Below are 27,449 nucleotides of genomic sequence, written 5' to 3' on the forward strand. Positions count from 1 at the left end.
TCAAATTCTTATCAAAACGCGCTAAATTTTAATACTAAAAACAACTAATATTGAGCATTAATTTTATAAGGCTGGTTATATACATGTCCAAGGAGTAAACATAACACGTCCCTTGCAGGACATTATCCTTAAAAAATCATTTGTTATTCCGCTGTCGTATCGTAGGTAGGACCCGGGGTATAATCGAAATCGGCAGGTAGAAGCCCCACGTCACATATAGGTACCACCTACTCGCACAATATCAGTTCTACGTATGTATACAAAATGGAGGAATTTATCCTCGAATACGTTTTAGTTGTAGCTTGTACACTGGAGAGCTCTGTATGCGTAACACTTTTCAGATTTTGGTAACATTTTATTTATAAATCAAATTTAAGCAATACATATTCTAATAATGCAATTAATTGAGAATCTGCACAATCTTACCTTGCTATTTATTGTTTCAGAATTAAAATTACTTCATTTCGCTTACAACGACACGTTTAAAATATTATTGAAAGAATATCTTATAGATAAGTATCACTATGTGCATTCGAAATTACTTACAGATATACTACCTAAACCATTGCGATTCGTATAGCTAGGTATCTAGTACGAATTATTTTGTGATACTCAATATTAATTGTTGTAAGAAAATGCAGTAGTATTACGATATCGAATCTGGATTTAATCGATTTTAAAATACTCTATATCGACCACATGCACTTATTTGCATTTAAATGCAACAAAGTTATTACCTACTTGAACCTTGGGAATTATTTTTCGCCGGATGGATTTTATTACTTGATCATTTATTGTTTACTATCTTTGGAGAGCAAAAAATACGAGCTTCTCACGTGATCGTCGTTCACTTCATCAATTTTCTCAAAAAAATTTTCGATGGTTTTCAACAAATTTACAAACGAAAATGTTCGATCGATTGATGCGTTTGATTCAAATTTTGTGACGGTGATGTTTTGTAAAAGCAGAAATAGTGCAAGACTTTCGGAAAGAAATAAATAACCGATGAAATGAACTTCGATAGCGTAAAATTCGGATGTGGTTAAATGCGCGAAAAACGAATTTTAATTATGACACTGCATTTATAGCAAAAATAAATAATTTGAATTTGTACTAATATCATTAAAACATTAAATTATTTCTCAAACGTTCTCAATAGAATCATCTACTATTAAATCACTAAATTAATTTTCTCTTACTTTTGGACAAAAAATCTGCGTCGGTATGTAAACTTGCCCGCCACTGTACAGGGAGAGCGTGGCGTGGACGGAATACAAAATTAGACGGTTGATTGAGCTTAGTTTGCCCAATCGATTTTCCCGATCTTGCTGATGTATCAAAGTGCATATTGATCAGTATTGCACATTCCTTCTGGTGATTTTGGTTCATATCTGAAATAATCGATTGAACAATTCCACGTAATATTTTTAATATTTTTGTAAATGAAATCGACCGTAAAGCAGGTAATTTTAAACATATAATAATATTAACTCATATCAGAGTATTCAAGTCAAGCGACCGTGCTCCTTAGTGGTGAATATCCGCCTAGTTATCTGTCATCGCTGATAGAGAGATAAAGCCTCCTAGATACACGTAGAGGGGCGTGACTCGCGTAGCTATCAAACGAATATACCTACTTATGAGTCTGTATGGACTGGACGTCGTCGTGACTCAAGGACAGGTACGCTATTTTTTTTTAATGTGGGATTTTTTCCTAGAGTCATGCGATGAATTATATTAGATATACCTACAATGTCGTACTGACATTGTAGGTATGTATTTAATTAAAATAAAATGAGAATGAAAATTTTATTATTTTTTTTTTGGGTTGTTTGATAATAAAAAAAAATTTTAGTTACTTCTATATTCTATATCTATATTATTCTCGTTTAAAAATTAGAGTCAAACAAGAATACAGACATATAAATACCCCGTATTTTACCCTACGCTCAGAAAAACGAAACATAAACGAACACATTTTAAAAATTTTAAAATTGAAGCTTTTCTCTTTTAGTAGGTAGGCTTCCTGCATTGCAACATAAACATGCACTTCATATAGGTATTGCAGCAAAACAATATTTGAACAAAAATAAAAATAATTTTCATTTTTTATTTGCATGTATGAAAGCTCAATATGTAAGTCCTTATAAAAAGTATATTTTATAGAATCCCATATTTGGTAGCAAGTAGGGGGACGTGGTCGGTCAGTTCCCAAGAACATGTCATTACAGCCTTCTTAATTTTATTGAGTAATAAGTGCACGAGTCGAAATCTATTCAAATCCCAACTTTACACCCATGGGCGTAAGATTTTCAAGATTTTTAAAACATTTTACTTTTAGCCTGTAGTAACGGAGATGTTAACATTTTATGATCTTCTTATGATGTCTATTTAGATGACGATGATTATATATTTTTATAATAATAGTTCCTACGGAAATAGATGTAGTTAAAAATATACATAAGTTTATTTAGAAAATATTTTCAATTCATATTCTATATTTACCTACCTAACTTCTATTAATATTAAATATTTATATATATGAGGTATATAAGAAAATACCAAATTGGTTATAGTTATATTATATGCGTCAAAAAAAGGGTCGAAATATTCTTAAAATAACGTTTACCCAAAGAAAATTTAATTACAGCGCAAATTGTGGGGGTTAGGCTTATCGAGTTCCGCAGAGCGGGTTTGAATGCCTTCCAAATTTGTTACCTCTGCAGTTTTCCTAGCAAAAATTATGTAGCTTAAGAAAATATATTTCTAAATTTAAAAAATTGGTTTTTGTTTTAAATCTACTTATGCTACGAAGTTAGTATGTACCTATTACATACATATGTAGGTACTTATATTGCTGTGTCAAGAAAGTAAACAAAGATTGCGGCTAAGTGAGCGATATAAAACCACCCCTAACAGCAATAATGGAGGCGCCAAATAACCAATTGTTGATCATTAGTGACTAATCCGTCTCATATTCAATCAATACCCAAAACTTTACCCACACACCTCCGCCCGCCTCGCCCCGCTACGCGCGACATTTAATGACACCCGTGCAACGATCCGGGCAGGCCATTATGACTCTTACCAGCACCCAGTAAGGGCCACTCTCCCCTGAACCCGCCCACCGCGTTATATAGCACCGAGGATCTATAAAAGTTACGTCTGTAATCTAACATAAAACTCGGGCCGTTTAGATGCGAACGCGGCCACGGACGACACATCTCGGTTCGCTCCGCACTTTTACCGAAATATTATGGTGATTTTTTGTGTGAAACTTGGTGTTATTTGAGGGAAAACATTGTTTACGCGGGTTTTTGTGGTGCAGCGGCGCGGGCCGGCCGCGTCGCGCGTGTCGCGGGCCGGAACGACTGCTTTGACGTTTACACAGCGATCTAAACAACCGTGAGTAACAAATTTGAATATATAAACTCCGAACAACATGTAGAATATACGAAATAGTGACAAAAACGTGTGAAACCAGCCAAAAAGGGCGTCGTCACACATCGTTCTCATGTAGTTAAATGTGGAGCTAAATTTAAAAGCATTTTCCGAGTGGTTCCAATTGGCATATGTTTTGAATGAGGTCAAAGATGTAATTTTATTTACAATCTATAGATTTTGGGACTCAATAGATCAAAAGTCATACTTATTTACTTATGTTTTTGGATATTTTTTTTATCTTTCTTGACGACTCTACATAATAAAAATGTTCTCATGAATATTGAAAATAATATAAAATAGAGTAAATATACCATTTTGTAAAAATTTTTCAGGTATTATATCTGATTATAACCTCAAAATTTATATTAAATTCAGAACTTCTTTGTTAGTGAAAATTTTAGCAGCGATAGTATTCGGTACATTATACTTGCTTGTTAAATTAAAACAAATATTGTTTTTCTGAATACAATAAACTCTACTAACTGAAATGTTACTGAAAAGGCCTCGTAGCGCCATCTCTTAAATGTACCATAAACTTTCTCAAACTATTTGAATGAAGTTTACTGCAATACGACTCTCCGATACTTTATTATTCTCCATTTCATTCCCTCGCATTGATTAACTGTATACCTCGCTCTTTTCTCTCGGCATCCATTTGAATGACACCGGCAATGCATTTGCGCAGTCCAATTTAAATCCTCCTGTTCACAAGATAAGGTTGCAGTTGCAATGTAAATGACGTCTATTTAGTTTACGCTAAAGATGTTACCTTGCCGTGTCGGAGTGCACCTTGAAATATGTTTATCTCGCTCGCACATTAGTCGATATCTCTTTTCGGTACATGTGGAGTTATATGTAGATATCTCATGCGGCGGGAGATAAACAGATGTCTGGTGGTAGTGACAATTTGTCTGTGCGTTGATACCACCATGATGGAATAGGCGGAGCGAGGGCCAAGATCCTCGTTCAGTAAGATTATGGCGGCTTGCCCATAGACTGCTCTTTTATAGATTTTATTTCAATAAATTGCAGGATTTACTTTCGATAGGATTATATTTGTTCAATGATTCATATTCTGTTTACAAATAGAGGGACTACACTATATTATTTAGTATTATTATTGTTGTTATTTTCAAATCTATTTTTAAAAAATATATACGTAGGTAATGATAATTTCAGTCTTGATATGAGGTTTTTAACCTTGTATTTGCCTTGTTATCTTTACTGCAGCCGTTATTGTTAAGGTTGGTATAAACATTATTTCACCTAAATAGGTAGGTACCTACTTACCATATGGTTCAGTTACCATAAGCACTAATAAGCCATTATAGTAGTATTTGAATATGAAAAATTATACTTCATAGGGTATATCTTACTAAAATTAGAAATGCGAAAGTTTGTGAGGATGTATGTGTGTATGTATGTTTGTTACTCTTTCACGCTAAATCTACTAGACTTGTTGTCATGAAATTTAGTACACGGATTCCTATCCTTGTAGTAGGTACTAGCTGCGCCCTGGGGCTTCGCTCCTGTGGCAATTTAGGGATAAAAAGTGCCATATGTGTTCTTCCAAGCGATATATCCTATATAGCTTAGAATAACATACTTATCTATACTATTATTATAAAGAGGTAAGCGTTTGTGAGTTTGTATGTTTGAAGCGGGTATTCTCCGAAACTACCGAACCGATTTCAAAAATTATTTCACCGTTAGAAAGGTACATTATCCAAGATTGCTATAGGCTATATTTATCTCAAAATTCCAAGGGAACGAAGTCCCGGGCAACATCTAGTATTCAATATAGCTTGAAGTAACATATATCCTTTATAGCTTTCCAGTCAACAACAATAATTGGTTTACATTACACATTACATTTAAACCTTTATATGCTCTGTTATTTCTAGACATGCATTTATCTTTTACTGCTTCTTGTATTATCTGCGAATTCAAGTCCGATTGGTAAAGTGAGAATAAAATATAGTTATTCAAATAATTACAATAACTTGATCCCTATTAATTTGGGAACGAAAGCTTATGTACACATAGTTAATTGGAAATGGCTATAAACTGGAGGTTCTTCTCAAACGCTAGCAACCTATCACATTTTCAAAATCTCAATCCTATCAATAAGTCCAGCCTACAGGTAATTCTGCCTTTCGAGTTTGGCAACTTTGGTTCTGTCTGCATTGTAAGGCATAAAAATGGCTAAAAATGATTGTAAAATATAGAGTAAAAACTTAGCGACGATTTCATTTTGTGTTAAATTTGTAATACAATGCCTTACATCGTTCATAGATATGAACGATGTAAGGAATTTTTACAACTTTAGATATACATCGTTCATAGATATGAACGATGTATATCTAAAGTTGTAAAAATTGTACAGTTTTAAAACGAAATTTTAGCGACGAAATTGTAAAGTTATAAACCGTAGAGTCAAATTTTGGCGACGATTTTAATTTTGGATTTAACTTGTAATCTGAAATTAAATTTATTTACAATGCTAAAACATAAAACAAAACAATTGTATCTCAAAGATTTTTTTATTACATAAGTGGGTAGGTATATAGTTATATATACGAAAGATGCCTAAAGGTAAGGTACGAAATAAAATAATACTCAGTGATATATCGAATAATACGTTTAATAACAGGAGCCATTGTCTATTCGGAATTGCTATTATAATTATAGTTGTCCACGTTACAGCTCTCTTCGCCTCGTTTGGGTCTTATTTAGCGCAGAAAAGTTAGGACATTTATCTGGTGGGGCATTAAGATATAATATCTGGTGAGCCATATATAGACTGGATGGCACCGCAGCCACACAAGCGATGTTTGGAGAAGTCCCACTTGGCTCGGTTTGCGTTGTATCTCCCAATATCAGCCCAGAGTCTGGTCAGAAGATTCTAGAATGCCAAAGGGTCGCCACACGGTGAAACTGATATTATTGCATAAATAATAAAAAGCTCAGATTCGCAAATATATAAATAATTTTAATTCGTAGCTCATCTAATTTCAGATAATCTAGAGAATTACACCTAAACTGTCCTACTATACACATCTAAAAAACTGTCAAATTTTCTAATTTAAAATAACAAACTACATAAAAATACTGAGGTAAGAATTTTATACATATGTTTACAAAAATTCCAGTCCCTGTAGTTCGTTGTCTTACATAAATATATAAGATAATCTTTACTATTATAAAGAGGTAAGCGTTTGTGACTTTGTGAGTTTATATACGCTCAGTTTGAGGCCGGTAATCTACCAAACCGATTTCAAAAATTATTTCACCATTAGAAAGATACCTACATTATCTAAGATTGCTATATGCTACGGGAGCGAAGCTCCGGGAAATATCTAGTAATATACAATTTATCGATATACCCGTATATTGATATAAAAATGCATCAGCGTAAAATTTTGTATATTCGGCTGTGATTTTACAACAAGCCGCTTGCCTGACATCAACCCTCCTTGGGAATGCTATTGTTGCCTGTCAGCTGCTTAGGTTGTTTGTCCTTTAGTCGCTTTGTATGACATCCACGGGAGCATATGGAGACCCTATTCTAGGGCGGAACCACACGCCACAATTACAGGGAAACTGTGACTACGTAAAGAGTGTCCTTTACCTGGTGTTACAGAAGTTCTATAGCCTGCATTGACCGCTAACTACCTAAAAGAAAAGTATCTTATCAATACATATAATAAAACAGTAGAAAAAAATCCTGTAGATTGAATAAATTTACATAAAAATAAAATTAGGCGATAAAGTCACAGCAAAAGAGTAAGAATTTTGTCTGTCTGTTTGTCTGTTTGTACACGCTAATCTTCGGAACTACTGGACGGATTTGAATGAAACTTTTTTGCTATATAGCTATTAAACCTGGGCAACATATAGGGTACACATTATTTTGAAAACCGGAATACCTAATGGAGAACAATTATGGTACAGCTAAACTATAGGAAATATTGAAATGACGCCTTAACAAAAGTTATTCAGCCTGATGAGCATTTAGTGTTCAGGTATAAAAATTGAAGATATGGAACACCTGATATAGACCCATGATGGTACAGCTAAACTATAGGAAACAGAAATGACGCTCTAATAAAAGTTGTTCAGTTTGATGAGCATTGAGCATTTTCTGTTGAGGTATAAAACACCTGAAGAAGAGTCATAATAGTTCAGCTAAACTATTCTCTAATAATTTTGACTCCTTACCAAAAATTGTTCGGCCACGCGAACGAAGTCGCAGGCATCAGCTAGTGTCTAATATATGCCTTCTTCCTTACATATTATAAAACAATGTCCTCTACCTGTCGTCTGTTTGTCTATTCGCGATAAAATCAAAAAGTACTGCACGGATTTTCATTCGGTTATTACTAATAGATAGAGCGATTCCTGACGAAGGTTTAGGGGTATAATTTATTATGTCTTTAACCGAGCTAAGCTGTGACAGGCCGCTAGTAGAACGATAAAACTACTGTCATTAATCCACACTTTAATACTAATATTATATAAATATCTGTCTGTTGTCTGTTTCGCTTTCATAGATAACCTGCTAAGCCGATTTTAGTAAAAATTTGAGTAAATATGACTCAAAGTTATATACTATATAGTTTAACTATCGTCAGAGCTGCGAGAAACAGTAAATTAAGAATAAGACAATATGTATTGTTACTAGATGATTTAAATCTCATAAAATGATACTGTGACGACCTCGGTGGCGCAGTGGTAAAATACTTGCCTCTGAACCGAGAGGTCCCCGGTTCGATCCCCGGTCGGGTCATGATGGAAAATGATCTTTTCTGATTGGCCCGGGTCTTGGATGTTTATCTATATATGTACCTATTTGTTATAAAATATAGTATCGTTGAGTTAGTATCCCATAACACAAGTCTCGAACTTATTTTGGGGCTAGCTTAATCTGTGTGATTTGACCGTATATATTTATTTAGCTTTTGTCAAATAGTACATCTGTTTTTTTTTTCTAAATCTGTGTCCCATTGCTGGGCAAAAGGTCCTACCTTTTCTATTCCCACAACTCGCAATATAATGAGGTTTCCTATTACTCTGCCAAGAGACGCTGGATATCATCACGCCACCTCGTTCGTTCTCTGTCTGCCTCTCCACCAACGAACCATAATAGGTACAAAAATATACAATACTTACTAGCTTTTGCCCGCGCCTTCGCCCGCATAATTTTCCTACGGGAACATTTATTTTCCCGGCAAGAAAGTTACCCTATTCTCTACTTTAAACTACATGTATGCAATTTTTCAAGAAGATTGGTTCAGCAAATAAAGCGTCAAAAGAGGTAATAAACTTACTTTCGCATTTATAATATTAGTTAGGATATTAAAATATTCTCTCATTTTTTATTTATCGAAAATACAGCTCGCTGTATTTCAGTTTTTTTTTTGTTTAATAGCTACAACATGTCCCACTGCTGGGAAAAAGCCTGCCCACGCTCTTTCCATGCATCAATGTCTGTAGTATTTTCGATCCTTGTTGAAATATCTAACATCACATTCGACCTCTTCCTAGGTCTGCCCCCTTTTCTGTGCCCTAGGTTAGGACCGGTCACCGATTTTTTAAGTTATTGAAAATAAATTGGTATTCATAGCTATAACATATAGGTAAGTCAGACTACGGAAGTCTAGGTATAGTTCGTATCTAGGTAACCTATTTTCTCATAATTATTTAGTCTATCGTTAACAGCAAGTTAAAAATTTTCTATTCTAAAATAATAATATCAAACAATAGGTACTGGACTTTTTTATATTATGCATCAAATACATATTAACTGACTTACATCATATATATCATTATAACTCACATCAAAAACGTGGTGATCTACAGGACCTACAAGATTTAATCTTAATTATATGCGATATATAAGAAGATCCTATGAGTACCAGAAGAGTTATGAATAATCATCTAGTACAGGTGCAGAATATTAAAAAAACAGAATAAAATATTAAAAAAGTTGCTTGAATGAGCTATAAGTAAAGGAGGACCTTTTTTGGATTATTTTGCTTTTGGGTTGTGTATTGATGGTCCAGTGGATACAATATAATGCATGGACAATGAGAAGAAAATGTTATTATCTTACATAAGAAAAAAACAAATTTAATCACATAATGGTAAATTTTGGATCAACCTTCGAATAATTTTGTCCCTCTCATCCTCGCTCCTAGTTTATTTTTTCGGCTGTTACTCCCAAAGCACGCGGTCCAAGTAAAAATAAACCTTCCAAGTTTTGATGACTGGGCTTCAATTTTATAACAAGCGTTGCTGACCTTTTTTCTTTTAAAACTTTATAGGTACCCCTTAGCCATGATGATATGCATGCAATAATTATTCTTTCTGTAGTTTCATAACTTTAAAAACAATATAAGTAACGTAATGACGTGATAATAAAACAATCACAGATCTGTCACAAACATTACATAATAAAGTAATTAAATGAAGTTCTCAAATAGACATGGCGCGAAAACGATTTATATTGCCGTAAAAGGTACAAGTGCAGCCTTAAACACATTTAACACTAAACACGAAACAAAATGTCGCAAGTGCTTCCACTTTGTTTGGGAAAATGGCTCTTAACATATTTTTGTTAGGTTTTATAGCTCTGTGAAAGCGCTGTCGTTTACGAGACATAAATCGAAGGATGTAGGTATTAGTTCCGACTTTTTCCGCAGCGCACTTGGCGTGTCTGTACTTCCGTAAGAGTTAGGAAATTTTAAAAGATTAGGGAACTTATTTTGTTCTCACTAAATTAAATTTTGTTTATAATTTCCATTCATAAATAAAAAAAAATGCTTGATTTTCAACGTCAACATCATGAAATTTTAAATAAAAATCCATCTAAAATAATACATTAATAAAAAGAATGAATACACTACACATTAAAAGGCCATAATACAAAGATCAACAAAAACATTTTTTTATAATCACAAACTTTTACACGATCAGGAGAACAGCGCCATCTCGTATCGAAGGGCAGAACTTAACATAAATTACTCACACAAGCAAAAGCATCTCCTGTTAACGTCGTATAACTGATACACACACAGAAACTTTATGCGGGGCGGGGGAACGGAAAACAAAATGAGTAAATTATTATATTTTATTTTAATTATATTATTATGTCATAGATCGAATTAATTTACTTTAGTTGTGATTTGATGCCTTCATTTTGTAAAGTATAATAAATAATATTTTACATAAGCATCATCAATATTAAAATATTTTTTTAATTTTATTATTAGACTTTCCATTTGATGGTCATAAATTTATGATCGACCGAGCTAGATAGATATTCCTTATTTAGTTAACATACCTAGCGTGGAAGTCAAATTCAATATATTTCTAGCGAATGATTTATGATAATAATATTCATACAACAAATTTTTGTTTCATATCCTCTACTTCTCTGCATATTAATAAATAAGAAAGTCATAATAGTAAATGCTAACTACATTCAGCTTTATCCTTTTTTGTGCACATCAATAACGAACATAGTAAGGAATAAAATAAACACATTTACCGTTTATTAAAAAAAAGAGTTAAATAAGTGCCATCAAACTCAAATATAGTAAACAAAACACATGACCTAATAGGTACCTATATGAATAAAAAAAAATTAATCAGGATTAGAATGATTTCTTTTTAGTTGACATAGACATCATTTATATCTGAAGATAGGTAGGTATACCTACTTATAATATTGTTACATCGACGTAGCCTTAGCATTAAATTAGGAATATAAAATTACTACGATATTTTTTAATTCCAATTTCTGTTACTGATACTGCATTACTATTAAAAAAGCAACCTTTTTTACGGTTTTAAAAGTCTCGACCACATTTTTTGCGTCACTCGCCCATCTTTTTGCTACAATACAATGTTATTTCGTTGGTTTTTCTGCAACTTACTTTTTAAACGTAATAATGAGCGTTACTGTGTTTCGTAACTGCGGTGACATGTAAAAAATTGGAGCAAAAAAATAAAAAACCTGGTCTCAAAGGGTTACCGTACAATGCTGTTAGGGACAAGTCGTTTATAGGGCAATATAGATACACAATACTTTTGTGACATTGGCCTCTCACTAATGTGTATAAAAATATTCTAACGGCTTTGCCTCAAATTCATGTTTAGTTGAAACATTTTGCTTACAGAGTGAAGTCATCGCGTGTTTAAGTATAAAATTAATTTAGGTTTCTTAATTGTGACTTAATATTGTGATTGTAGAAACGTGTACGTAAATGGTGTGTGTGTAAATCATATTATGTGATTAAAAGTCGAAATGAAATGTGCCTAATTTAGTAATATTTTTATATGTATACATCTTGCATTGTCCTATGTTTTGTGTGTGCGAATTAAACAGTTACTCCTATGAAGTTGGTAAGAATTAACTTAACACATTGTAGCTAAGGGTAAATCAATAAGTATAATTAATATGCTAGCTAACGTAATAGTTCAGATTATTATTTTTTTTAACAATTTAATTTTTACTATGATTTCCTTACCTTAAACTTTGAAGAAGCGTGGGTTACTTAAAGTTCCATTTACAAACTAATTTATTAACAGATATCGGTGTCACTAGTAAATAATGAGTAAATATCCTAGCTGTCTTAACAGTACGTTCTATAAAGTACCTTCAGTCTCCTTAGCCACTCAGTATAATCAGCTTGATCTGAATAGAGCCATTCCTACGCAATGGTTTCTGATAAAATCTACATGTCTTCGTAAATAAAGATTGAGTACATTATCTAGTCGTGTAAACAAGTTACGATAAAAATCAAAAAGAACCTACACAAGTTGTTAGATATTCAAAATGAAAGTCTTTTTAAGTAACCGCTTGTGCTCTATTTGTTCAGGTTAACTACATAAACGTATGTATTTTGTTGTTCGTCTTAAAAACAAATAATCTTCAAAATTTTAGGGCGGAACGACTCGCCACAAAGAATTAATTTCCACAAAAAAGTCCCACTATAATTCCTTCTCGAATAATTTTTCTAATTACAAAACCATAATTAAATAATATTCACTAATTACAAAATCGGATTAATTCAGAGGTACGGTACATTAGCGTCAAAGTTATATAATAATTAATGACAATTTCTCTTACTTTACTTCCTGCAAACACGCGTGCAGGTACTTTGAAGTATACCATTAATTAATTCACGCATAATTAACTAATCTTTTAACTGCATCTTCTATCATAAAATTGCTGAAAGAACTTGAAAAAGTATAAAAAACAATGTATTATGAACCTTAAGGTTCATATTTAAATATGATTGGAGAAAATGCTGCATTAGATTGTGTCACTTTTTCTTCATTCTCGCTTAGGGCTAGAAACTTAGAACTGTTTTTAAGGTAATAATAGTAATGGTTTTTAAGTATACTAGCGGCCCGCCGCGGCTTCGCTCGGGCAATAACATAATACATTATACACCTAAAACTTCCTCAGGAATCACATAATCTATTGGTGAAAATCGTATGAAAATCCATGGAGTAGTGCATGGATTTTCATACGATTTTCACATTTTTTGAGTTTATCGTGGAAAGACACGGACAAATAGACGTGGCAGAGGACTTCGTTTTATATATATGGATAAGCCATACAGATCTCTACTTGTGTCAGCAATAAATTGGACAATAAATTTTACCGAAACCCGTCTTTAATTTGTTAAAAATATTTGAATTTCTTTCCAATAACCACTGTTTGTTGAGCAAGTTGCAAGTCGATGTAGAAAGCTATATAGGTACAGCATAAATCACACTAATATTTGTCAGTCACGAATTGTGACTCATGGTCATAATTTTATTGCACGCCTATTAATTTCATACAACTTCCACAAACTGTTGTTAAAACAATAAATCAATTAAGTTACAGAAACAGCATAATAACTTTCTAATTTTATGATCTTAATGATTTATCGACTTTTGTGTCATATATATAAACGCAGTGCATATTACTTCGGGATATTATTTAGATCTGCATTTCATATAAATTACATTCTAAGAATGTGTACGATTACTACATCGTCCTATTTTAAAATTGACTTTAATTTTAAACTAGGAATTTTCCTTTTTTCATTTGAATTACACCATGTTATGTATTCATATAAATTACACTTGGTTTTTAGCAATTTTCATAAAAAAATCAATCAAAATGTCAATTAAAACAATAAATACATATACCTAATATTTATAAGTGGAAAGCCTTGATAGCATGTCAAATGAATTCTTGTGGGCATATTACTATGTAGCTCTGTAAGTACTGCGTGTACAGTATAGGACTATATAGGGTATCTACTAAGGTTCGTAGTTCCGACGGTCACGCGAGTTTGCGTGCCGACGGGCTACTAACGAATCGCAAACTCACCTACAAGTCGACTTCACTGAAAAACTGCAATTACACATCAATTAACCTTTATTACAAACACAGAAGCGCTGTTTTACATTGCCACGTTATTGCGTAGGGTAATATAAATGGATATGACTGTTTTTTCTTCTAAATGACAAGAAATTTGCTATTTTTAGATATGTACTTAAATATTTTGTATGCTTAATAACCAATTTCAGAGTAAAGTTTTACTATATAGATGAAAATGTTACAGGTCTTTCACTTTATACTAGCTTTTGCCCGCGGCTTAACCCGCGTTAATTTTCTGGGATGAAAGGTATATATCCCCATAACCTTCTCCATACTTCAAACTTATTCAAATGTATGCAAAATTTCAAGAAGATTGGTTGAGTAGATAGAGCGTGAAGAGGTAACAAACAAACTTATTTTCGCATTAATATTAAAGCCAAGTTCTAGATTAACTTATTTATATAAACAGATAAGATGGTTTGAAAAAGCTATCAACCGAGTAAGATTATTTTTAAAATTTTGTCATCTTGATGTTTGTATTGTAACAAAATTCAAGTAAAGCATTTTGAAAATGTCAATAATGAAGTCATAACGCTAAACGTCACACTTAAACCGACAAATAATCCTTAATTCCTCGGAGGGCGAATAGTCTAAACAAAGAGCTCTTAAGGCAGGAATTTAAATCGCTCAGCCCTTTCAAGTCGCAAGGAAGGTCTTAAGGTGACCTTACATATTTTATCTCAAGTGCGCCTGATTGTCGCCTAAAGGCATCCCTTCTCTAGTACCTCAAAACTCGGCCACTTTTACCTGACACCTCGACCCTCATTCTGCTCCAAGGAAATGCACTTAAAAAGCGGGAAACGGGTCATTTTTCAAAGGTCAACACAGATTGGACTGCGTTAAGTGTACGATTGGTAGGTAAGACTTATCTTGAGCAGAAACTTGGAAGAAAGTCGAAAATAAGAGGTGCTTGTGGTTCGTGTGGAATTTATTTATAGGTACTTAAGAAAACAAAATTTAAGTTTTGTTATTTATTTGAAGTTTTTTTTCAGCATTAACTAAATGATACATGGATTCGTGTGTGTAACTTTTTTTTCTATTTAAGTTGATATTGAAATCTTGCACTTTGCAATAGGTACTTATCTGATACTTTCATGGGGTCGTAGATAAATGTTGGTCTTATATACTTGATATACAATAGGCGTCTTGTAATGGAAATTCTTTATTCTAATTAAAAAAATATATTTATATTTTAAAAAATAATTTAAAATTAGGTTTAATTATTTTTAATCTTTGTTATCAAAAATATAAAACCTTTTGATTAAAACAGAGTGGCCAGTATCTTTATTTCAAGAAAAGTGTGAACTATACAGGTACCTCTTCACAGTCGAAGTAAGACCCTTTTGGAGGTTGTGAATAATAGAAAATATATGCAGGCAGGTCTGTACCTACAATTGATTGACAGGACAAGTTCTATGCATATACAAGCAGACTGCAAATGAAGTCTTGCATTTTAAAACTATTTATGTACGTGAACAAATGCATGATGGGATAAATAAAACAATGAACTAAATCTTACTAATCCAGAAGTATATAAATGTAAGAACTTATGAGATAGGATCTTGACGTAAAATACCTATTTGCTAATTAAACGTTTTTCTTGATATTGTAAATATGAGAATATTAGTGCCCAAATGCCAAAGTTCGTGCGAAATCTTAAAGAAAATGTAGGCAAACGGAGCCTAGGTTTCAAAACTCTTTGGCTGGACATGCGACCAGAAAAGCGCTTGGTAAAAACAAAGAATAAATTTTTTGGGAAAACTTACTACACTTGGTCGTAAAAATCTCCAATATTTTTACTATCTTAATACAACATATATGTGATGGCAAAACTTGTATACCTACATGTGGCATGAGGAATACAGAATACCTAATAAGAGAAACTAGAGTACACGGGCCACCGAGTTGAGATTGAAAAAGTTTGTTACGAGCGTCCGGATCTGCGCCACGGAGATTTTCATCAAATATCCGCTGAATTCCTCTGCATTGGTTTCATCAAACTTGTTTGCTAGATCATGTCGATTTTTATTTTTATCAAATAATAATTTATAGCTCCAATGGGAATAAAACTTTGGCCCCTACGCAATGATTTGACTAAATTTAAATTTTACTTAAATTATTTATATGTACTTACCTAGTAAATATATTTTTTTAATAAAACTTATTTTTCTGTGTTACGATATAATTAAAATATTTGCTATAGCTTAATTCCTTGCCTTCCCATCATTGAAAAAGATTCTAAAAAGGGTTCTAGGTTTTTTTATAATTAGATTTAAGGTAAAACAAGTTTATTATACTACTAGTACTAAACTAGTATATAGTATTAGTATACTATATACTAGTTTAGTACTAGTTTAGAATTTTAAAGTTTAACATATTATATACTTAACGTGAATTAATTGAAAAATACATAAAGCGCAGTTCCTTTACGAAATTAAAAAAATATATGTTTTCCTTAGCTATTCCACCGCTCATTGCATTCTTTTCAATTCACTTACTGTCGCATAAGCCCACCTAACCTCATCAGAATCGTAGCGATATCGAAAAAATCCACATTCGCATGTAGTAGTGTTTGTAAATTCTCCCTCTGACCTACTTGAACATCTGCAAAACCAAGATAACGAGAGCTCTCTCTCTTCTCTTCGCGTTCCAACATTTTGATAATTTGGGGGGCGCTGTGACTATTTTTGGGGGTCAATTTAGTCTGGTTCGGTTTTGTTGGTGGATCGATAGGTCGCTGGCAGGTCGCCCAGATCCGTTCCCACATTATTGTTATTGCAAACCATCGGCATCTATCGGCTGCCGCCATTGGTTCGGCCTAATACCTTGAGACAAAGATATGAGAGCATACCCCAAGATTGGATGTTCCCTATCTCATATGACTTTATTAGTAACTTTATTTTATGTGGGTGTATCATCTATATCGGATATTTGCATCGTAATGATTGGATTAGATAAAATAATCATGAGGAATGCCAAGTGAATTTTCTATGGTTTATTATTTTTTGCTGTACTAATATTTTTATTAATAACATTCAAGTGTTGGCTCGTTCTCAAATAGCAAACCGAAGATTTATCTGCAATAATTTATAATTTTATTAATTGCTTTGATAGGTACCGATATCTTGATTGTTAATTAACCTCAACGGCTCCAGTAAATTAATGTGGAAATTTTTGTTTTGATGTATTTACACTTAGTAAATGTAATTAAATATCTATTTATTTGCGATAGATAACAATTAATTAAGGTTTTTTCACCATATCTCCTAGAATACTATCTACATTATGAAAAAGTATATTGGCCAAGCCCACCATACAGCTAAATGTGGACTTTGAGAGCCTTGAATCTGTCTACCTTGTAAAAGATAAAAACGTGATATTGTATTTATGTATACTTATTACTCAAGTAAGCCAGTATGTCTGCATCCTTATTTAGTTTCACATAAATTAATCAATTTACTATCTTCAACAGTCTCCTTGGTTAACTGGCACTGATGTATATCAGACAAATACAAAACCGGTTGCGCTTATAAATGCACCACATAGGTACCGCAATTTACATATCATCTTTCATAAAATATGTTTCCTGAACGGGTCTACTCACCAAGTGGTTTAATAAACCCACGCATGGCGTAGGGCATTTCGTATACGTCTTTATCAATCGATTACTCTATATCTCATATATTCATTACTAATACTACTTAATGAATGATCTTAATTGCATGCAGTTTGTGGAAATCGTGTTGCCGCCGACTCGAGTCGTATAATCGAACGAAATACGAGCGCGAACCGGTCTGATAATCGTGATATAATTTGGGATCGAGATTCGAAAATAGAACGCCGACTCGCCTCCTCTGGCTCGCCCAATCAATACACATTGTTGCACGAGGCGGAGACGAGCATAGATAAAAAATAATATTTATAAATAATTTGACGTAAGCACGTATTCGTATATTATATTCAAAAGTTATTAGAGTATAAAGAAATCATGTTGATCGAAATGTTACGAAATAATCATGTGATTTTGTTGAAAAATTGAGGTCATTGCCTCAAAAATACTCGTTATCTCAATGGAATCGAGTACTTTACATATCTACTGATATGTGTCCAATGTCCAATAACCCCTTTCGTTTGTGTCAGTCCAATTAGGACTGAATGTAGGTAATTTTGTTCACTCGTTTAGTTGATTGAGACGCGTGTATCCGAATTTGGGCGCAAATGGATATTGCTTGGTTACGCTCCGTAGGTTTTTATGTCTCATTTCTTTGCTGTCATAGTTTTATAGTCATATCTGATCACACGTATCTGGTAGGCAATATTTGAGCATAGCCTGAAGCAAAATGTTAGTTAGGCGAATGAAAAGAATAGTATTTTTCATGCTAGGAATAGGAAATGATGTGAATAGGAAGCGGTGTGCCTGTGGATCGAAAGGTCCCAGTTTCGAATCCTACTCGTACCGAATGAGTTTGTATACCAATCTTGCTTCCGGTGAAGGAAAACATCGTGAGGAAACCACACTGGTTTAATATTAAGTTGTGTGTTAAATGGAGAAGGCAATGGCAAAAATAACTATAATAGTGCAAAGAATGTTGTTACGTGTTTCAATCTACGTAATGACCACGACCCTCAGTCATGAGGAATAGGACGAACGAAGAAGAGAGGTTATTTCAACTACTCATCATCTGTAGGTTTAGTTTTGTTCGTCTATTTTTTTATTTGCTTCCATGACACGCCAGGCTTCTATAGTTTTAATTTTTTTTTTCTCCCAAACTTTTTTATGAGGAAATATGATAATTTACTGATGATTTAGTAGAACAAAAAAAAATTAGGTCACAAAAAGTCGAAGTCGCGTGATTGAAGATGATTATCAAGTATCATTGAACGCTTACAAATTAATTAGGATAATTATATAGATAGGTAACTCAATGAGGTGTCTATCTAATTAAGCTACATACAAATAGAAGGAAAACAGAGAAAACAAGAGGGTGTGTTACTAGATTTGATTTCCAAAGTGCGAGCGCACTTTGGAAATCAAATTAAGCAAATTAACGGTTTTGGGAAAAGGTAGGAATGTTAAAAGATTGAAGGTACCAAACTCGTATGGGCGGGTAGTTTTTCTAGAGGTACCTACCTATCATTTTTTTTAGTTACATAGAAGTGCATTGTGCCCCGACTTTGTTGGCGTAAGTTATGGCTTAACTGTCACTGAAATGATCCGATGCACTACGACGAATTCTCGAAATAAATTTTGATTTTCGAAGATAGTATTTAATTTGATTGTGTGTGTGTAAATTGACACTCTTCTAAATACTGAGGGACTGCAAATACGGATCTATAAAATTTTCAGATATCCGCACTTTTACATATTAATATATGTTATTAGTTTATTAACTTGAAAAACTTGAAAAAAAATCTATAAGAAGATAATGAAAAACAAAATTTGGGTGTATTCCTGAAAATATTTTTTTATTTACCTATGAATGACGGAAATAACTAGCCAGCTGTACAAGCATATTGATCAAATAACCATATATCGTCATAACATATCATCCTAACTCAGAAAATACTGTTGTGTTGTATATGTTTAGACATATTCTACACATAGTACCTACTGACAGACATGTCATCATTATACGACAAGCAATATCAATAGACCAATACCATACCGCCGCTATAACCAGGCATCATGGGACATTGTTTACCGCAGATATTATCCAATAAATTTTAATAGGTAAACAATAACTTAGAAACAATTGGCGAACGCAGCGGTTTCAATTTACGCAGAACAATAAAGCGAGGTACATCTGGCGCCTTGGCGAATTGAAATTTTATCGATACTGTGACATTCTTGTATTACAATTTGATATTTTCTTCTAATTTAGTAAACATTTTTATCAAGAGAAGCAGTCTTACCTGCCAGTAACTTTGATGAATGGCGATTATATCCATTTGTTTTATTATTAAGTACATATCTAGGTATTCGGTAAATAATATTCTCAGAGATTACTTAGCTAAGCTACCAGATTATTGATCAAAGCCAAGTTTTTGCGCCTTAATTAGTGTAACAATATTTTTAAATGATTATCTATCATAAGATTTCATAATTATTTTGCATTAAAACCTATTACATATTTTGATTTCAATCCTAAAAGTACAATTTATTCTTTATCTTCTTATTAGGTAATCTTACACGTTACTGATACATTCATATATTCTGTATATATTCATATATTCGGTACTTCTAAACTACAAGTCATAATAAAATATACTTTCTGAAGATGAAAAAAACATAAATTCTCAATTGATTTTGAATGGAATGTTTTGACGGAGTACCTAAAATAAAAATATCTAAACATTTCCTTCTTACGTGTCTTATCATTAAGAAAAAAGTACTGTAAAAAATAACATGGAAGCAAAAAAATATACGATTTTCTTCATTCGTAATTCTTTACAATTTGACTGAAACATTCCTAAAAACAACTGCGTTAGATCTTATACTGCATTGATTAGTTGAAAAAGTGCGCTGTTCGTTAATTTCAACATGCAAAAGTTTAATTAATGCAACACTTTTTTAAATATACACTATATTTCTGAGCAAAAAGTGAATAGGTACCTAGTTAAATTCGTAGATGCATAAAGCTACCGCCGAGACACTTGTAGCAAGATATGTACCTAATCATCTGTTTCAGAGTAAGGTCATTGACCACAAAATGCATCCGCTTTCTTGATTAAACGATACTACTATATCTATCTATTCTATAGTCTATACCAACAGCTCCACACCCGCTGTCACACTTCACATTCTGATTATTCAATCGGAGTTCAACAACCCGGGATCGAATTACTAATGTGCTGACCATTACGCTTCAATACCAGTCGCCACAAACTCGATTTCTGCATTTATTGTAAACAGATTTTTCTTTATCACGACCGCACACGTATGCTAGTGAATCTTTAATCAAACAATTTATATTCTGTTTCAGGTACTTGTGGCGTGAACTATGAGAGTTCCCATGCAGGTTGGTCGCTCATGAGGCTATTCAAAACCGAATATAAATTACGTTAAGCGCACCGATACTGAGCAACTCATCAAGCTTAATTTCCCAACTTCTTAATTAACTCACGAAAGAGGTCAAAGTTGGGAAAAATCCAAGAGACCTTCATTACTACGATCCCTCGGGGTTATTAAGCAGTCGGTGTTGTATAAAAAGAGACTTTACATAAGAAGTTAATTTGACATCACACCTGTCTTGCTCGTAACTTCTCGGGAATATCTTTACAATGAAGCCTAACTCCGGACAGCGTTATTTATCCTTTCTCTGATCCGTCGCCGCGGCATCTTCAAAGAAATTAAAATACATAAAGTCTTCATTATATCGATTTTTGACAGCTCTATTTTTGAAATGACCTTATATTCGTTCAGCTATTAATTTCCCAATCGGAATAGTTTATAATGTACCTAAATTAGGTAGATAGATGTTTGATGGTATTGTTGTTAAAATATATTAAAGTGATTATTATATTAGCACCCCTGTCAATTCTCACCTGTGATAGGTACATTTAAAAAAATATGGCGTGAATAATAAAACACAGACATAATTCACGTAAACCTTTAGAAGTAACAAAAAATAAAGTGCAGTAAATGTAACATTACTTACCCGAATTTCACTTAAATTTGTAGGTAAAAGTAGCAGAACCGCCTCAGCTAAGTAAAGCGAAGCGAATATTTGCTGGAATTTCTGCGCGGAATGTTCCAATTCCATTTCGGTAAGAGACTAATAATACACTTTTTTCCTCTTTTTACTTCTTACTTCCACCCTTTACTGTTATATATGAAAACGGAAATGAGTGGAGTCGTCGTTATACATAGTTTTCTTTTTAAAATTAAAGACCCCTAAAAACGTATAAATATGTATGATCTACTACAATTTATTCAATCCGAATTAATAGTAAATATACTTAGCAACCACCGCAATTTAGAAGTTTAATTAGGGTAACCACAAAGGACTATAGTCACATAGTACTGCGTAGAGCGTAGACTAGTAAATCAGTATAGAATGCATACCGAATCAGATGAACCTAATTATTATTCAATGCACATAGCCAAAGGCGTCTTGTCTTGCGCTGTGTAGCTCCATACCTGGCGGTGCGTACGCCTCCATAATTTACCGCCATGCTGCATTATTTGACACCTGCGTCAACTTCCTTGGCGCCTTCTAAATGAGCACCATTTTTAACTCTGTGACATTTCCAAATTGACGTCACTGACTTCCTTTTTGAAGGACTCTGGCGGTGGTACTAGTAATTAAAAATACAGTTAGATAGGATACTTATTGTGTAATGCAGTTATATGTATTCATGTACCGATCATAGTCGGTAGCGACCTCTATTTATAGTAGAGCCGTATATAGAAAGATGACTAAATTTATTTAAATTTATTGATGATGGAAAACTAATTTGTACTTCTAAGAAATATTTTGTTTATGTATATATGCAAAATATTTCATAGAAAATATTATCCTTCTCCTTCAAGTTGTATTCCTCATGACTGAAGATCGTGGTCATTTAGTGGAATGAACCACATAACGACTTTCTGACTGAGTCAGAATAGTATACAAACTCACTTGGCATGAGTAGACTGTTCATTTCTGATCTCGTTAAATAATCACAATAAATTTTATTGAAAGTACAACTCCACGTATTTTCAGTTCCAAGAACTTGCAAGTCGGCGGACAGCGGACGGGTCAATTATTTAGATTGGCGGCGGCGACGCTCTGCCCGCCAGCCACCACGCTATACGATTATAGTAGATACTAGTGTAGCTCCGCCCTTACAATATATACAATGCAACTGGAGTAGGTATAGAGTACAACATTTTTAAAGAGGAATAATGAAATTGTATAACCTATTCAAAATTTCTCAAAGTAATTTCTTAAACATCCATAGTAATATTATAAATATTATAAAATAATATTATAACGGCTAAACCGCTGAATTCATTTTGATGAAATTTGGTATGCATATAGTTAAAGAACCGAGTTCAAACGTTTAGTTCAAAATGATTCTTACACTAAAAACTTTGAGATCCACTAGTTTAAATCTCATTAGAATTAAGTGTATCCCTACCTTAACAACACGTACGCCACATCACTATTGTATGTATAGAACGTTTTGGACGAATGGAGGAATTTGAAAATCGATTTAAAAATAGAATCGATCGTTCTCACGACTGCAGCTATTTCCATGTCCATGAATAGAATGTTTATCTATAATTGCGTTTATTAAAAACAGAGCAATAAATTGTATGTCTATATAATACAACATGAAATATTTCATTTCGATAAATAACTGCTGTAATGTAGATTTGTTAAGTATCGGTGGAACTAAATAAATATAAATATATTAGGACAAATCACACAGCTTGAGCTAGCCCCAAAGTAAGTTCGAGATTTGTGTTATGGGATACTAACTAATATATATATATATATAAACATCCAATCAGAAAAATATCATTTTCCATCATGACCCGACCTGGGATCGAACCTGGGACCTCTCAGTTCAGTGGCAAGAACTTTACCACTGCACCACCGAGGTCGTCAAAACTGTATATGCAAACACCTGTGAAATTGAATATAAATATGTTCACGCATTGGAAATCGAACTAAGGACCACCGGGGTAGCGGTAACAAGCGTTGAGTTACAAAGTTCGTATTATTTAACTCAGTTGTTATTATTACAAAACTTTAGAAGATAACACAATGCATTTATCAAAAAGAATATCAAGTAGCTTATCATTTCACGTCATCTAAGTCCAAAGCTCTAAACCATTTCAAAGGTTCGAAATAAAATTCTTCGAGATACCTACGCTACACAGCGCACGGCTTTCGTAAAAATTCCACGTATGAAAAGGTTTTATGGATGGTCCAATTTATAAGATTTTGTCGGTTACTTTTGTCTTATAAATTTAAGCTATTTACAGTACTCTCTCTCTCTTTCTCTTTTGACCGTCCTCCCGATTTTCATTTCCATGTGCCAATTCTCGAAGCCTTGGGTTCGCTAAAATACTTATATAAATTCGACTTTGGTTTTACGACCACTGTCTGTGTAGTTATTGTCTCTTAGCACGACATCTTCTTCTTCTTATCATTACACGTCATCGAAGTCAAAAAGTCCATTATATATATAGCCGCAAATAAAGATTTTTAGACTTACATTTCAGAATTGTTACGCTATCCGCTTTTAAATTAAGCTACACACCACTCGTGCAATCCGTAGTTGTGAGTCAGCGCGCGTTTGCACCCCGTATATCAATCGTTGTCGACGCCCGTTCGCTTTCCGCTCGTGCCTTGTTCGATGTATAAAACGGATTATATAACTCAGGGTCAGGATATAGCCTCAACTTGAAGCAATACTCCGGGTTAAGATGAAAAATATGGCAGAAGGAACGTGGGCTAGGTACTAATAATATTTTGCTAAATAATTCTCCGGTGTCATATTATATCCATACATCATATTATTACATGTATAAGGTCTTGTATTAGAGCTATACTCGTAAACTAGTTAAGCCTAAATATATTTTTATTTAACAAAATACTTAATTACTGAAGTATATAAATATCGAATACATATTATAACGAAGCGGCTATACCATCGATAAGTAAATTTAGTAGGTACTTCATTTTTGTCATTAAAATATTTTAAACAAAACAAACTTCGCTAAAAAAAGCAACCCTCGTTACAATATCTGATGAAACCATTGGGGTTTATCGAGATTCGTTTGGGACGCCAAGCAATCAGATTTGCATACAGACGACACTGCAACTTGATTATGCAAAAATTATGTGGTATTTCGAGAGTGTTCTCAATTTAGCTACATTTTGTGCGATTACTAATAACTATAGTGCACTCAATTGTAAATAATAATGAGAGCCGCAAGATATCAGAATTTTTTTTTAAGATGACGCGTTTAACAAACATATATTTATAATATACTTAAAACATAATAAAGTCATGATCTTCTAAATTAAAATGTTATCTGAATTTATTTACTGCGTTTTTCGACATTTACTTTCGTTAAATAGATTCTATAATTGTGAATTAATTTTAGACGTTAAATAACTTTTATATTTTTAAATTACTTCTAATGAGTCAATAAATGACACATTATAAAGAGTAAATAACATAAAATGTGATCATTTTATATTATCTAATATGCATTTCTGCGTAACCGCACATATATAATGAGTAGTAAATTATCCACTTGGAAAATGAAAAAAGTTATTCTTTTTGTGTTGAATAATGAAGTTATACTGTATTTAAATAATTCTTGAATAAAGTGGAGGGTTCTGTGGTTAGATCTACGACAAAATTATTCAAATGGAGTAAGGTACTCAGAAAAGCGGTATTAAATACGGTTACGGTACATTGAGGTTTTTTCCAAACCCTCCATTTCCTTTTCAGGAAAGCCTGTTTCTAATTATCATTAATTAGACTACGTACTTTCTAGATTAAATCTCTTTCGTTTTTGTTCAGGATTAAAGGGATTAACTTAGCATTTTCATTAAAAAAGTAAGGGTAAATTTCTCGATATTAAATAATTTCTAGATATTAGGCTACATACTAACAAGTTGTTTTCCGCTCGCGTCTTATGACTGACTTCATTCAATTTTCATCAAAATGCTCCTAGTTTAGGCGCAAAAATGTTATCGACAGACTTTCGCATTTATAATATTAGTTTCGAAATAAGGAATTCTATTTATTATTATTTGAAATGATTTATTGGTGTTGAAAAAAATTTTTATAAAACTAAAGTGATTTTTAATTCATATTCTGTCATCTTAATAAACTGGAATATTGTATTTGGTCTTTGCTGTACTAATTCTAATTAATTTATATCTTGCAACTCACATTTGTTATCATAGATCATTCTCTTGAGTTTAAAACTAATGCAGTCTGCAGTTTGACTGAAAGCTGTTTATTTGAGGTGTTGAGAGCACCTCCTTTAGTGCTTACCCTGGTCTCAAGAATTTCTTTTCGACCAACCTGCATGGCCGCACTAAAACTCGAGTGCAGTGCATTTTTAAAAGGGAACGCCCCAGCCTGTTGTCCAGACTTTTCATTATTTTAAATATTCAGAAGTGCAGTGTGCAAGCTCAACTCCGACTGAGGTCATCTCCGGTGAGTGTGCTTTTACCTTTACTTTCTGTCAATAGATGCTTGGTTGTTTATGCAAAAATAAGTTCTATAAAATACAGGACAGGAACGAAACTCGTCTGAAGTTAAGTCCCCATGTGGAGCGGCTAATTACGCGTGTGGAAAACGCTTTGTCACAGGTAGGCTCGTATTTTCATCTGGCATTTAATCCCGGATTTTGTTAAACCATGGCTTTCCACAGCTCTAATAAAATTCACAAAATTGTGCGCTGTATGCTGTTTGTCCGCAGACGTACTGTGTGTTATTAAACGTGTATACCTTGCTTAAACGTATACATTTTATCTACCTACTCACATGTAAAATATGTATTATTTATCTTATTTTCTAACTTTATTCAAAATGCATTTTATTTTTGCATTGTACAACGCGACGTGCCGTGTCAATTTCCGTGAGACAAAACAATTCAGCGAAACACTCTTCATCAAACATCACCATCAAAATTAATAGACCAGTCTGAAAATTAAAGTAATGTCCTATAAAAATATTCATACAACAAGTTAGGGGGCCCAATAGGGTCATTAGTTCTCATCGCTTTTACGGAACTCGTTGCCGCTATAATTTGGTCCTTGGTCCAGCGGCGTATAATGCGCGTCCTAAAACGTTGCCGACATAACCTAACATTAAATTCTCCCACAGGCTCTACTATATTTGTACAATTATTCCCAAAAGGGAACCCTTCGTCGTGTAGCCTACAATTACCTCCCATTTTGCAAGAGGCGTTCCGCTCTGAAAATAAAATAAAATTGAGGAGGAAAATAAAATATCGAGCGTACCGTTCCAATTACCACGTATCTGCACTGTTAAGGCTTTATTCACATGCAGCTGTCATCCCGACGTATAATTCGCACAGCAATTAAAACGCTGGCGCGCGTAGCTGTATAGCGTGTGAGTCGTATGACTCGCGTAAAATACTGCCGAATTTAAAAGCCAACTTGTACAACACACTAAATCTGACGTAATAGCACTTGTGACCGTCTGGTAACACAAACTTTACATTATACCTATTTTAATTGACTAAATTATTTACAATGTTGCAGTACAGTCGCTCACATTTTATCGAGTTATGCAAAGATTTTCTTATATTTAGAACGATATATCTCAAAGGGTATATCACAAGTTTTTCTTTATAAGCTCCTGGTGTTAAATTTATTTCAGCCCGGGAGCGTTGAATTAAGAGCTGCCTTAATCCTTTCGGCGCGAACTTAGCCTAATATCATAAAGATGGAACAAGGCAACTTGTACAGAGTAAAGTAAAATATTATTCTTCGTGGAGATTAAGAAGATATTAAAGATACGAGTATATTTAGTGAATGCTGCACGGTTGAGGTCTTTGACATTAAAATTC

At 33.3% G+C, this 27,449-nt stretch overlaps 1 long non-coding RNA gene across 1 annotated transcript; it reads right to left on the bottom strand.

The window, feature by feature from the left end:
- Nucleotides 1–6,118: 6,118 nt before the first annotated feature.
- On the bottom strand, nt 6,119–26,974 carry LOC128672324 (uncharacterized). The gene is made up of 3 exons (XR_008404946.1): nt 26,878–26,974; nt 7,076–7,119; nt 6,119–6,349 (listed from the first exon to the last, which is right to left on the bottom strand). It is a non-coding gene; the product is annotated as an uncharacterized LOC128672324 (long non-coding RNA).
- Between the last annotated feature and the right edge of the window lie 475 nt (nt 26,975–27,449).

This window comes from Plodia interpunctella, chromosome 9 (genome assembly GCF_027563975.2).
Source record: "Plodia interpunctella isolate USDA-ARS_2022_Savannah chromosome 9, ilPloInte3.2, whole genome shotgun sequence".
Taxonomy (NCBI): Eukaryota; Metazoa; Arthropoda; class Insecta; order Lepidoptera; family Pyralidae; genus Plodia; species Plodia interpunctella.